Source organism: Thermobia domestica, chromosome 8 (assembly GCF_964235325.1).
Source record: "Thermobia domestica chromosome 8, izTheDome1.hap1.1, whole genome shotgun sequence".
Taxonomy (NCBI): domain Eukaryota; kingdom Metazoa; phylum Arthropoda; class Insecta; order Zygentoma; family Lepismatidae; genus Thermobia; species Thermobia domestica.
This window is the reverse complement of record NC_137461.1, coordinates 248405866-248418125: the sequence shown is the minus strand read 5'-3', so window position 1 is coordinate 248418125 and position 12260 is coordinate 248405866. Positions and strand designations below refer to the sequence as shown.

General features: G+C 35.4%; 1 protein-coding gene across 1 annotated transcript in view; it reads right to left on the bottom strand.

Annotated features, from left to right (window-relative positions):
* Positions 1-7293, bottom strand: part of LOC145692538 (uncharacterized) — a 181393-nt gene extending 174100 nt beyond the window's left edge. The window contains exon 1 of the mRNA XM_081767846.1: positions 7235-7293. The gene's annotated coding sequence lies outside the window, so the exon portion shown is untranslated. The remainder of the gene's footprint in view (positions 1-7234) is intronic.
* Between the last annotated feature and the right edge of the window lie 4967 nt (positions 7294-12260).

Here is a 12260-nt window from a genome sequence, read left to right as displayed (position 1 = left end):
TCAAAGGAGCACACTGATGAGCCAAATTCAAAAGACCTCAATAATTTATCCCTCTACAATAGGGTGACCAAATTGTCAACTAGAAAAAACGGGACAACTTTTTACTTTTGGATAGGTTGCTCCCCTAAATACATATTTTTGTCTCTCCGTTCTCTCTTTCTCTCTCTCTCTCTCACACACACACACAAAATAGGGGGGCAAATTTACACTTTTTCGTTTTAAAACCTATTGAAAAGGTTGTGGAATTAATTAAATAACAAGTAACTATCAGCAGTAACTATCAGTAACGAAAAATGAAATTTTGAAAACATTACTATATATGAAACATTAATCAATATCTGTCAATCAATAAAATCGGTCATTGGCAGAATTTATAACAAACTACTCTCAGCATCAGATTTGAACTCCCTTTATTTGCTTTTTCTTACTTCTAAACATTATTTCACTTACAACTAGTTTTCTTTTTACTTTAACTTTTATAGTTCTATACTTTTGTTCCCCTCTCATAAATGACAGTATGTTACATCTAAGTCAAATCACGGAAACACTGTACTGTACTGTAGCGCGTCAGTCTTCCACCGCCCGAAACAGTTTATTTTTCATAAGACTTTGAGCCCCTTGCACTGTCGTCTGCGGAGTGGGAGTCTTGGATGGGGAGACCTAGGAGGGAAAACAGTGCAACCACCACACCCAATATCGCAAACGTCGTAATGACGTTGCTCAGTAATTAGACATATTCCAATATAATCACATAGCTTAGAAAATAATAATATAAATTAGGAAATTTTAGATTAGAAAGTTTTTTGTGCCTAATGAACATAAATACGGGACATTTTGACGTCCCGGGAAAATTTTTCGGGACACCGGGAATGGTAGTGAAAAAACGGGACATTCCCGTTTTTACGGGACGGTTGGTCACCCTCCTTTACAAGCGACGTTACCTTCGTGGCCTCCGTGGCCAAGTAGGAAGAGCATGCGGCTACTAATCCAATGGTTGGTGGTTCGCGCCCCTTCCCCTGGGGTACATTTCTTTTACTTGTTTAAATTGTTGTTTAGACTCGCCTTAATGTAAACACATTACGCGTATAGATGATTTAACATATTTTGGGGGAGTAAGTTTGTGGTTCATTAACGCTTACGGCATGGGGAACATACCTAGAACGTATTAGGCACGTTCCCCATGTACATATCAGTCATGTGCCTAGGGGTAAACATAGAGTATGACTATCACTTGCCATCCATGTGATTTCTCTCTTAGAGGTAAATAAGACACATACTGGACACATTCCCATGTACCTGAGGGAACATGATAGGCATATGCCTGCTATGTAATTGTGCTGTTAGGGAACGTACGCACATTTGTTGTGGGAAACCCGGGTTCGATTCCCTGCGGGAGCTCATGTGATTCGGATCCCGCGTTATGTTGTAGGTCCACGTCTCATGTAGCTTGCTGCTGAACAGGACGCTAAACTGAAAATTAAATCTAATAAAGAGTTCATATACTAATTATCATCGTCTTAATACGAGAAGGTCGTGACATACTCTATTTTTGGCGTATATTTTGAACTCTCTTTTCCCTAGGTCAAACATTTTAATGAAAGTAACAAGATAAAAACATGATAAAATCAAATTGCTAAATATGTTCAAAAATTCATTTCAAATGGTTCAGCTGTTTTCCCGTGATAATGAGAAAGTCAAATAGTTTTCTATACCTATTGAGAGAGAGAGAAAAAAGAAATTGCCTCTTTAGAGCAGTGGTATAGCCATCAAGTTGTTCTAGGGGGACGTGATAGTTTCATAGGGAATGAGTTTTGTAAATTCTAAAAACAAACCAAATGGCTTCTTTCACAAAATGAAAGCAATATAACAATTCACCATACATATTACACACGTATAAATAATAATAATAATAATAATGATTTTCCGTTTCTTCTAAGAAAAATATAAATATATAACGCTGAACACGTCTTTAATTATTTTAAATGAAAAGTCTAAATACCAAATATCATGCCTCTAATACACAAGGCCCAAAGCGATACTCCCAGATCTGTTGAAAATCTAAGCATCTCCTTCCTCCTTTTATCTTTATTCAGTTTTAAAACCAATACATACATTTAGACTAACACACATTACACATACTCAAATAACAATAGCAAAGTACAATAGTACTTCGTACGAAAGCTGGACCTGTTTGAAACCTAGTTGACACTTATCAAGCTAAAACTATCGTGTACTCCCTACTTACATTAAGAATTATAAGCAAGGATATAATTTTTCCCTTAAAGTATAAAAGTAGCAGTTTGAATTAAGTACAGTAAACCATTTTTAATTTAATTTCCTATGAACATAATTCACATTAAGTATATGGTGATAACTTAGGAAAAAAGTAAAAACTTTACGTTTCTTAATAAAAATTACTTTGTAAACTGTTAATATATATATATATATATATATATATATATATATATATATATATATATATATAGATAGATAGATAGATAGATAGATAGATAGATAGATATAGATATAGATATGGATATATATATATATATATATATATATATATATATATATATATATATATATATATATATATATATACTGTTATATATAACGCAACAGTTGAAATGCGTGGGGCAGAGGCGGGTATAAGTAAAACTAGTTACGCCACTAATCCAAGTGGATATCATTCTCTAGAATTGATATCATTTATTTGCAATTCTTGTTGATGATACGCATCTTCAATTCATGACAACATATGAGCCAGAATACGGGCGTAAATTCACGACATGAATTTACGTACGTACGTTACGTCCGTAAACTTACGGTAATCTATGGCTACGTATTACATGAATGTTAACGATGACAGGATGTTACGATGAGAAGTCACACGATAAATGCTTCTGCAGTAGACGGGTCTTGTTTTTGAATTTTAACACCAAAAATCATTCTTATTTCGAAAGCTTGAAAGATCACATATATGTAATTATTCATTATATTGGGATAAATTTTACTAAAATTATTGTGGAATAAACAGATGGACATAAACAGGTGCTCGTACAAAAGCCAGTTGAGTCGAATAGTTACACAACTAGTTATGCTGTACGTTATTGTAACTAGCGTTGGTTTTCCTTTTTTTCCCTTTAAAACTGCATCTTTTTTTTTAACGTATTTCTATCCCAAACATCAGTAGTAATTGTTGAGCTTTCAAGAAAATAAACACCTATTGTACCGAAAGCAATTTTACTTCATTTATTGTGGAACATATTTTAAAACGAATTGGTACGGTTATTGCACACACCTCATTCTTGAAGGTTTTTATCCTCAAGCAATGTAGGAAAGCCTTAATGAACATATAGATTATAAATTGCATCATAACCGAATACCTTTTAGGACAGATATCATCATCGTCATCATAGGTATTCAGCCATTATTGACAGGTCAATTACCGTAAACTGAGAAAATTCTACTTATCACAATCTTCAAGTAAACTCTGTGCCTTTACATAGGAATCTTCTGGTTTTATATAGTCCATCAACCAATTGTGGACCACCACGCTCCCTTTCTATCTTTCACTGTACTTTCTATCATATTACTTTATGATACAGTTTCTTCACAGCCAATGTCACAACCAGCTTCTCCTCCATTTTTAAAATTACATTTTAAGTAGTTGTTTTCTCCCCTACTACTTTTAACACTTCTTCATCCGTTTTCTGTTCAACCCAAATAATTACCTCCATTCTTCTTCACACTATTTAAAGCCTCTAGTTATTTTTATCGCTCTTTACATTCATTTTGTCTCTGTCCCATAGAGTGTAATATCTTACACGAAACATTTCATGAGTGTTTTTTTTTTTAACTCGTTATCCAATTAAATACCAAACAGATTTTTCTTCATCCTAAATTCTTCTTTCGTCATTCCTATCCTTGCTTTTATTTCACGTTCGCGCTTTGTACCCTTATTAATAATAGAAGCCTGGTATCAAAAACTAGTTATCTGTCCTACTTTCTCCCTTCCTACTTCTATATTCGATACCAACCGCTTCATTCCAATCACCACACCTTTTCCCTTTCTAAGGTTAATTATAATCTCATATTCTTCTCCTCTCTTCCTCAATTTTTCTAACATCTTATTAATTTTCTTTATATAGCTTGTGCTATATATTATGTGCAAAGCGTATTCACGTTATCATTCTACATACTACTTAACTATCGTCTTTACCATGAAGGCCCTTCTTCAATATCTCTTCGAGATATGTGTTAAATAACGTTGGAGAGAGGCAACATCTTGGTCGAAGTCTCCTTCCAATTGCACCCTCCTCTATTACGTTGAACGTATTTTTAAAACCAGAGGGGAGATATTAATTTTCCTCCCTTATTCTCGACCGATTTTAAACCCAAGCAGTAGGAATGATGGGAAGCTTCAAGAAAGTGTGATTTAAATTGCCTAAAAATCGAATATATATCCGCAAACCTGTCGTGGAAAGTATTTTGTAAATCGGAATTACCTCTTCTTGAAGAGGTAAATTCGTCCATCTTCTAAACTGATTTTAGCCCCACTGGGAATATTGAACAATACCAAAGGCAATAATCTATATATCATAGAGATTAACAAGAATTTTAGGAGGACTCCAAAAACAAATGGATCAAAAGATTTCGATCTTGGCCTATAATCAGTTTTTGGATCAAGGGTCACAAAATTTTTGAACGGACTCTAAATCGAGTTTTCGTATTTTCTACTGAATTAGCACATCATACTAAGTTAACTGATAGTTTGGGTTCGGCTACACTATATGTAGATCTCAAGATATAAGGCCAACAGGAAATTTTTATTGATATATTGACAAGAAAATATATTGAATCTTTTGATCGAAAATAGAAATAAGCCTATGCGAAAAAATCATTTTCTTATCTTATTTTTAAATCAGGACATTTGGAAAGTACAGAGGAACTTACCATCTTTTATTAGCTTATTCTAGGCAGATTTCAATATCAAACAATGGGAATGATGTATACTCTGATAAGAATATACACTTTATTGTATTAAAATCGTATAATTTTCGTGCAGGTTATGTTAGAAAATTGTTTTCTTATCATTTTACTGTATGTAGATCTACACACTATGTGAAAACTTAGAATATGGGTGGAATTTTGCACCCTTTTATCCTGTTATTCTTGACGGATTTCAAACTCTAAATTTGATAAATTATCGGTTATTGTGGAACAGATAATCTGAGGGCCAGTCAGACGGACAATTATGCAAATGTCAGTTGAGTCGTGTGGCAGAAGCTTGTTTTTCTCGTTTCAATCATAATAAGATATAAGAAAATTTAAGGATTCTCTGCAGTCATGACGAGACTGGTTTCAAGCTCCCATGGAGCAGAACTACTCCGTATATGGATCGCATTTCATAACTTGTGGACACGCATAAAATTCCTACGTTTCCTTTCAAGCATCTCGGAGTCTCCAGGGCCGTTAACACCGCCACTGGTTCCAAAGAGTATGCAAAATTTCTTCGCAATAATTTCACCTTCGTTTTATAGTTATGCAGTTCTCATGTGAAATCTGGCATAATTACTTCTTTTCCACACGTAAGTAAACTATAGCTTGAGAAAATCTACACTAATTTCCTTGTTTAAAAATATTTGCACAGTTTGTAAAAACAAGCTTCAGAATTCACCAAGTGTAAAACGCATCTGATAGACTACTAATTCCGAACTTGAAGGTCTACACTAATTACTTTGTTTAAAAAAGATCGCACAGTTTGCAAAAACTCGTTGCAGAATTCATCACGTGCAAAATGCATGCGATACCAATTTTGAACCTAGTTGTCACGAATGCTACTAGGAATTCTGCTTGTTAAATTTATCTCATTGTCAAGTCTAAATTTGCCATATTTAGTTGAATACCAGCGCCCCATTTTCTTCAAAATGTAAGGGTAGAGTTTTTTAGGAGAGCTTACAATCGCATAATACGTTTCCGAATAAACGGTAGGAATACCAGTAGATCGATAGATGTTTCATGCATATTGAGTTTTCTTAAGGTTGTTCTATTATTTCTCTTGTAATTACACATTCTATTTTTATGCTAAATGTGTGTAACCTGTAATAACATGTTGACGATGTAAAGTTCTGTCGATTGGGTTTAGTTTCAGTTCACAACACTGGATGTAACTTCAAACATAGTATTTTTTTTCTGAATGGATAAAAGAACTATTGTTAACCCTACCTGGAAAGATTATTCTAACAGGTTTTGTAGCCAAATGTGTGCCAGTGGTTGGTTTGGTAGTTGCGCGAATTTTCCGTATTGATCTTTTAGGGAAGATTTCATTCGCGTATCAAACGGATTCGTGAAACAGATTCAAATTTTCTCGGATTTGTTTATTTTCGACGGAAGTTTATACACGAGTAAAATAAGATGCATTTGTATGTACAAGTACGAGTTTAGGCAAGACATAGGGACTAGTAATGATTTCACAAGATTTCCCCTGGGAGCGGGGGAGGGGAGGGGATTTCAATACATGGGGGATGAAAGTAATACTGTGAAGATAGTGGTAATACATGTTGAAAAGGATCGGCGCTGGATAAGGGATTTCGTGCAGAGGAAATATTTTTTTTCTGATGACAATCCCTTAGATCATCACTGATATGGTGAAATCACTACATCTGTCGTTACGACTTATAACAACTGAACTCAGGAATCAAGCTTAGGAACCAAACCCTGAAGCACGAAATAAGGTATTTCAAAACACTATCTTTTCTTTTTAGGGGAGAATTTCTTTCTTTTATAAAAAGTCATTTAGAAAACAACACGGAAATGTTTGCTTTTGACTCTTTTTGTGTGTCTTATTTAAGTAGCCACTTACACTTTCCTGTAGTGAATTCTACAATTAAGAGGACTAATCACTGCGAAATTAAAATACCACTAATTTTGTAGTAATGATGTGATATCTTCAAATTCTACATAAAGAAAATCGAAATGTGGAACAAGAGCGCTCTAGACAATATTGTCTTACATGACGTACCGTTATCAGGAGTCACCTAGTAGATTTCCGCTTGCAGCCACTTAAAAACGCGAAAATAAATAGCCAGCGGCGTAGCGTAAGGGAACGCCGGTATGCCCGGCATCCCCTGTTAATAACAAAAAATACGTATTTCATTGTATATAAATTGTTTACTTGTAATTATCACAATTATTTCCACTGCGATCTTCTGGATGTGTTCTCTCGCCTTACCTTGACAAGTGGAACCTACGCATGCGCGTCACTTAGATACACATTTTCTGTCTTTCCTCTTGTCGTATGCTATGTTCCTTGGGCATCCAGGCCTACTGCAAGCAACGGGGTTTTCGTCTGCTTTCTGGCGAATGTGCATGCGCAACTACTTGCTTTCCACTCCTCTACACCCCTTGCAACTCAACATTTTGCTTTAGATATACGCTGGCGTATTCAAGTATTTCCAACTCTATATATCTTGAACTAAGTTATAGTTTCAGTACAGAACGTACGAGCGCTAACATCAAGGAGATAGAACAAAACAGAAATTGTTACTTCAATGCCTTTTTGAAGCATGCCGGTTATGTAAATAATAGTATAAAATAGTTACGCTTTATCGTAATTAAATGCATCGTAATATAATCGTAATTAAAGGCAAACTATTCATCTTCATCATAAATACATAGTATGTCCAGTGGCGTGGCCAGGAACGCTTTGAGGGAGCTCACACACACAAGCATCACGGTCACCGATCTGGTAGACCAAGAGAGCCAGCATTCCCCGCCCCTCGCAAAGATTGCTTGGGCCCTTCAGTCATTGGCACATATCCCGGGGAGATGAGGGGGACATGTCCTCTCAATCCGATTTGAAATTGTGATGATTTGTATCCGAATGCCACAAAGGAAAGTGAGATGAAATTGAGGTCCCTTGACTTGTTTCATTTTTAAAAAAGAATCGTATTGTTTAATATTTCATTGTCATTAATTATTGTTAGTCTATTTTCAACTATTTGTTTAATTCCTGTAACGATTCCTATAATGCTACTGAGATCATCATCATTTTGCTGAAATAAGAGTATTGTTGCACCATACATAGTTGATTTTTTTCATAGTTTTTGGGAAGTCATTATTTATATTATTACAAAACAAGTGTCCTAAAATTTTAATGTATATCATTGTGGATGCGTAAATAGAAACATATCAATTATAAATATGCATGTATTCAGATTTCAGAATGTGTTCACGGTACTGATTTGTAATGCTGATACGTATCACGATTTCATCTACATCGCCTGGAATATAATATACAAATCAGATTACCTCACCTCAGAAATCAGATTCATCTACCGTAATATGAGTTTCATCTCTCCTCCCCCAGAATAAGTCTCAAATATCCTCTCCTCCCTCAAATCTGCCCTCCTCCCGATATTGAATATAACTCTGCTCTTCTGATCCTCCACAGCATTGTTTTTCAACTTCATGAATATTTTGAACATCGCTTTAAAAAAAATGGAAACGGTCTTACCCGTTCCCCGAATGTTGAAAACAGATTTGCGCCCCTGTCTTCAGTATCTGGATATCTGACAACGAAATACATACACAGAAACAGGCCCCCAGAGTTGGTTTAAGTGCTTTCTATTTGCATCTTCAAATGATATAGTATACACTCAGGACCATATTCACGAATGGGGGACTGAGTTCCGGACCCAAGATGACAAATTTGTAGGGGCGACTTTTTCAAGAACAAGATTGAAGTATGGTATGGGGAGAAAGAAGCTGTCCATGGGAACTATGCTGGAAACAATGTTTATACAACAGTGGGGCCGAGTTTTCTCGTCACAACGGTAGTGGCAAGAAGAAGCTGAGACAATTGCTTATTGGCTTCTAACGTAATCCACGCGCTTGATTCTGCATGCCCCACTAGGCCACCAATTAGGGGCCTCCCTTCTAAATTTTTTATAACCCTATGTTTCCCATCGGCATAGCTATGAATTGCTAATTTTAGTAGTATTGTATCGCACAAGTGACTAACTTTGGCATCCCCATTTCGGAATATCACGCTACGCTACTGATAAATACCGATTTTCTAAATGGATGGAAATTGAAATCAGATAAATGAGTCGTGATAACGGTATGTCATGTAAAATATTATTTTCTAGCGTCCTCTTGTTCCACTTTTCGATTATCTTTTGTCTATTTTTAAAGATATCACATAATTACTGTAAAATTAGCGGTATTTTAATTTCGCCGTGATGGGGCCTCTTAAGAAAGTGCGTTTACATAATCTAGTATTACGTGAGTCCTATGTTTAATATTGGGTTGGCTATTTTGATTGGCTTTCAAACTGGTATTGCAGTTGTTGCCAACAAGTAGACGTTATGTAACCACAATATCCCAAATGTTGCTTTGGTTGCCTAGCCATTTTATCAAGTACCTGGAAGTTTTAAATCTCGATATGTATGTTTTACTGATTTCCTAAATTCAACCTGGCAGGCAAGGAAAACTTACCATAAAACAAAGAATAGACACAAAACCCATTTTGGTTTGCTATTAAATTTGGTTACAACTAGTCCTTTGTTCTAGAAACATTTTATTGTGAGCTCCAGAGAGTTCAATTTACAAAATTAAACCCATAAACGGCTTTTTTGAGCATGATGTTAGTACAAATTTACAGAATTCTTTCCTTGTTTACTGTTATATCGTGTTAAAATTCTTCAAATAAGGAATTTGTGAATAGCGTTTTAGACGTTCTTCACCTCAAATTGTAGCACTTTCAATAAATGTTATATATGGTTACAATAAGGTTTTAGTCCATTCATAAATTTTAAATGATAATTTTGTTGCATTAGATAGATCTACTAAACTTTCAGAGGAGTAATTGCTAACACTATTAAACTTCTTACTGAAACATTTTTGTCGTTAAAGGTTTTTCCTACTAGCTCTACAAACAATTCATTGAAACACTGAAAAAGCCACTGCTTCAAATGAGTGACATTTTTTCTTTTCTATAGAATTACCGATATTCTACGCTTCTAGATTTTTTTTTCAGGATTTGTCTTTAAAATTCAGTAATTAAATGCTTTTTTCGTGTTAGAATGGGAAATCAAAGGAGAGCTCCATTAAAATTTAAACTATTTTAAAAAGTTCAAACATTTCCAAGCAAGAAAGTCGCGGAAAAACTTATTTTAAAAAAACAAAAAAGCCGTATCTGCAGAACCTTTGCATTTCTACTATTTCTTATCGTTTTCGCTTTGATAACTTATCCGTCAACAGAGAGAGATGAAATGAGCAGCGTTATTCTAAGTGGGGGTCCATGCATAAAGCATAGTTGGAAGTCTAGAAGAACTCAAACAACCCATCCAAATCAATTTAAAAAATAAAAGATTCAAATATTTATAATGATAATCATCATCATTATCACAGGTATTCTGTCATTACTGACAGGTCATTTGCTGCAACTAAGAAACTTTCTTACTCAACAGTCTTCAGCTAACCTCTTCGCCTTCACGTTCGATTTTTCTGTTCCGATATCGGCCCTCAATTGTAATATCCTTCACCTCTCCCTCTCTTTCCTGCCACTATACCCTTTAATATGTCCCTCATGATACACTTCTTTCTTTGCCAATGTTCCAAGCAGTTTTTCTTCCTCTTCTCAAAAATATCTGAAACTGTTCTTTTCTTCCCCATTGTTTCTACCATTCTCTCATTCATTTCTCGCTTGATCCATTCTCTCCATTCATCTCCATACCTACATTTCGAAAGCTTCCAGTTGTTTCTCAACATTTGTGCTTAATGTTCATGTTTCTGCCCCATACAGCACAATACCCCACACGAAGCATTTTATAAATCCTTTTCTCAACCTTTTATTCGAAGACCCTAAAAACAGACTTTTCTTCTACCTAAAGCAGGAATGCAAATAACCACTCGCCCACTCGCCCGGGGCGAGTAGTTCATCGGTGCGAGCGAGTATTTAATATCATATCGAAGTAAGTAAATGATTTCTAATGTGGAATGTGGGCTAGAAGCTTTTTTTCTTGGCCTAGTAAAATTTTGTTGCTTATTTGCATCCTTGACCTAAAGGCTTCTGTCGCTATTTCTATTCTCGCTTTTATTTCAAGTTCGCACTTCATATCATCACTAATAATACTATCCAGGTATCGAAAGCTAGAACCTTTCTATTTTAAGTGTGCCCTCGGAAAATACGTGAAACATACTTCGGCCGCACTCCTGCCACCTTCTTACGGACGAAACCCTCTCTCTGCTTAGGGTAAAGAAGTGAATGACATCGGACGTGTTGCCAAATTATCATTCAGTCCCTTGGTCTCGACGAGTGATGATCGTAGGCTACTTAGAATGGCTAACAAGTCAGTGCACGGCGAAGTCCGTGAACTAATTCATTGTGGCAACGCTTCCGCATCCAACTGAAAGAGCTCGGCCAAAGCAACTTGTCCCTCTTCTTTCAAGGGAAAAACAGGAAAATACACATCGACAGCAGTACCAACAGGGGCATACTTCAAATAGGCTCTAGTCAGTCACCTGTTGTATATTCTCTATTTGACACCGACCGCTTCGTTCCAATCATAATGGCTTTTGTCTTTCCAACATTTATTTTGATCCCATATTCTTCACATCCCTTCGTCAAGTTTTGAAATGTATTGTTTTTATTTTCAGATTCCGCCACAAGTGACGTAGCATCTGCATATCAAATATTAATGTCCAAAATTTTTTGGAGTGTGAAGGTTTATGTTATTATTGCAGTGTCTCTTTTAATGCTACTTTTATGTTTGCTTATTAGTGTGAAATCTTGCAACGCAAATTTCGTACACATCCATACTAATGCGTGCTCTGAAATTTTGTACAGATCGTCTACGAAAATGAGGATACAATGCTTCTACATAATTTTCACTCTAGCTATTGTAAAATCAATTAAGCTATTACAAATGTGTTAGGAATGTGTGCATGTGTAAGCAACGTTGTTTAATTATGCACTACGTACTTCAACAGACGGTAGTATGTTTCAGTGCTGGTAAGTGACCTTTATGTGGTATCTCTATCTCGAAAATTAAGAATTATTATCGTCTTTCATAAGTGTTCTTTCACCCGTTCTCATTGCAGAATATTTTATAAAGGCTAGAAGGAAGTAATAAACGCAAAAAATATAAATAAATACATTTAACACTTGCAAAAACTTGAATACCAGAAAGAGAAACAGTTCTTTTTTATATAAAGTGCACTGAGAAGGAGACTTTTCTTGTGCAGTAAAATGT